The sequence below is a fragment of the Echinops telfairi genome, unplaced genomic scaffold, assembly GCF_000313985.2.
Source record: "Echinops telfairi isolate 266 unplaced genomic scaffold, ASM31398v2 ScPeMD7_7424;HRSCAF=8462, whole genome shotgun sequence".
Lineage (NCBI taxonomy): Eukaryota > Metazoa > Chordata > Mammalia > Afrosoricida > Tenrecidae > Echinops > Echinops telfairi.
Window position 1 is genome coordinate 1,010,594 of NW_022111324.1, and position 3,232 is coordinate 1,013,825.

Genomic DNA, 3,232 nt, shown 5'->3' on the forward strand with positions numbered 1-3,232 from the left:
GAACCTTCTGGAGAGTTTGTGTACCCAGTAATTAATACTCACTCAGAAAGCTGAAGGATGGGCCTGTGGCCGATGGCCCTGCCCACACCTCTCTGCAGGCCCCCACCTGAACATCGGAAAGCAAGCCTGGCCACCGGCCTCTGCAAAGCCACGGCCTGCAAAACCGTTCGGAGCAGCACCTGGGGCTGCCGTGCTGCGGAAGTGACTTCCAACCAATGTGAGAGGGAGAAAAACAACAACTGGTTTTGTTTTCTGGTTTTATATAGGGTGACCGGCCCAACAAGATACCCTGGGAAGAGGCCCTGTAAGAGGGTTCTGCACATGGTGCACGCCAGCCCCTGCCGGCCCTGCCAGCTCATCGGCCACGACCGCCCCTCTGTCAGTGCCCGGGCCCACGTCCTGCCCAGAGCTGCTCCCAGACCGGTGCTCAAGGCGGCCGGCTGCTGCCCAGCCCCTGGCCTTTCTCTCTCCTCTGACGTTGCCACACTGTACGATTCTTCCTTCACGTTCTCCCTCCCTTCTCCTCCTAGATTCCTTTCGGACAACAAACCCAGCCTCAGGCTGGACTGAGCCCCCCTCTGCTCTCCGGGAGCAACCGACCGGTCTCCCACCTGGCTCTCCCCAGTGATGAGGCAGGAAGCTGCTGAAGCGTCTCAGGGCAGCGGCCAGGTCCCCTTCATCTCCTCCTCCTCCTCCTCTGGGCCAGGCGGCGCCGAGCACATCAGAGGGGCTCCATAAAGATGTGCTTTATTTACTATAGACAGTCCCTGCGCGGCACGAAGAGTTCACCAAAAGCTTGGCAATTTTAATCTGCCGAGAAGCACCTTGGAAGAAAGACCTGGTGATCCTCTTCCACTGAAAACATTGTAGCGCACAGTTCTCCTCTGACACTCAGGGGCTCACCGTGGGTCTGAGTCAACCTGACAGCAACTGGTTTGTGCTTAAAAAAATAAAAATGATCTGTAATCGAATGGAACAGGCTGAGGCCTGAGGTCAATCCGCCCCATGCCTCCCTCTCCCTTATCTCACGGCCTCTTCCCTCAGCCAGTCAGTACCTGCTCACCAGCTGCAGAAAGGGGATTGAATGAAGCCACTTTCACAGCCGAGAATGATTAATGGGCCAGTCTGTTGCATTTATCTCCAGGCAGAGCCATCATTCAGGTAGCCCGCAGAAGCAGGCCTGATGCCCAACCCAATAGAAGGATGGTCGCCTGCCCCTCTCTGCTAGCTGTGCTCAGACTAATCTCTATCAGTTCTTCATATCCGTATCTTACAGTTCTAGGCTTTGGTGCTTTATTAGCATATACTTAAAGCTTCTGTTTGTTCCAGGGATTATGCATACTTTATCACATTTGGTTCAATGATCCTGCAAAGGAGGTATTGTTACACCCATATTTCAAATGCAGATAATCGCTCTCTGGTTAACACCCGTGACTTCATCAATCCTCACCTCTTTCCAGGTGGGTACATCAGCCTCATTTGATAGGTGAGGAAACGGAGCCTGAGATGATGCTGAAGCGCCTTGCCAAGTCTCAACCAATAGAGCGCAGAGCCAGACCTGACAGCCCAGGGCTCCCGGCCCTCCCCGGTTCCCTCACCTCTCAGTCTGCTCTTCCAGGAAATGCTCACTGAATTGGGCGCAAGGGTAAAGGGCAGACCATCAGTCTCACATCCAACAATTCAGACACCTGTTGTTTCTTCTCCTTCATTACAGGGCCCTCAATGCGCCGCCACTGACCCCTCCTCCTCCCGCTGTCTCCAGCCTCCACCCCTCTCTCATTCCTGACCTTGCTCAACTTTGTCCTTGGGCACAGCTGCTCCCCGGCCTCAATGCTGGTTTGTGCTAAGGTGTGCGTCCACTCTAGCGTTCCTGTTCCCCTTACAGACCTGTCTGCCTGAAAAGTGAGCCCTGGGGATGGCTTCTGTTCTAGACCTGAAGGGTCTTGGGGGATGTGGGGGTGCTTGTTGGGGCCATCAAGTCCGTCCCACCTCCTAGTGACCCCTGTGCTCAACAGAATGAGGTGCTGCCCGGTCTCCAGGCATCCCGCACCCCATGGCTGGCCCTGTTCTTGAGCTCATTGTCCTGATTCTCAAGCCCAGTCTTGAGGGTCGAAACTTTGGGGGAGAAGGGGCAGGACTTTCCTTAGGAGTACTGTAAATGCACTTTTATTAAACACAGACTATTCACAAAGCGTGGGGCCCAGAGATGCCTTTCCCACCTCCCTCATCCCAGCAGCAAAGATGTTTTCTTTTCTTGTCATGTTGACTTGTGCAGCAGGGTCTGCCTGAGCCCTCCCAGCCCACTAAGACCCAGTCTCCCCACTGTTGGCAGGAGGCCGGCCAAAGCTTCATGAGCTTCAGCAACTTACCAGTGGGTGAAGGAGGCGACCCCAGCGTCTCCTTCACACCTCCAGGAGGGTTTCTGCTATGCACCTGCTGGGTGGATTGCAAGATGTCAGCGGCGGCAGACAGTGCCGGCCTATTTTGCCTCTCGAGTTGCACACTCAGAGAAAGCTGGCTCATGGCCTGATCCTGATAGTGACCCTGCAGGTTAATCACCGCGTGAGGGGAGGGCAGTGCCCGCCTAAGGTTCCCGGTTCCCAGCCGCAGCTACTCAGCGAGGCGGCAAAACCAAATCAAAACAAAACAAAAGCTCCCCCGGCGTGGTACCTATTTTCTCAGTGGTTGACTGACCTCTTGTGGCTTGCTTGGGGATATTGCAGTTTCTGGTAATTCTGTAAAAGGTAGATTTTTCATGACAAAAATAAGTTACTCTGTTTATGAGATAAACACAATCGCGGATTTTGAGGCGCCTGCAGTTTTCCTCGGGTCATTCAACAAAGAGAATGATGCTGCCAATAGAGAGGCAGTGATAGAAGAGACAACAAATGCTTTTCAAGTTAGAATCCCAGAGATAAAAACGGAAGGGAAGGACATCTTTGAAAAATGACTGAGAAGCGCCCCATAGTAAAGAAAGAGTAAAATCCTAAGGATGGAAAGTGTACAGCCTTCCAGACAAGAGGAAGGGTGGCTTCCGAAGACAGTACAACACCTTCCAAACACACGTGGACAGGCTTCCAAACACAGCACAACCCCTTCCAAACACACATGGACAGGCTTCCAAAGACAGTACAACCCCTTCCAAACACACGTGGACAGGCTTCCAAACGCAGTACAACCCCTTCCAAACACATGTGGACAGGCTTCCAACACAGTACAACACCTTCCAAAC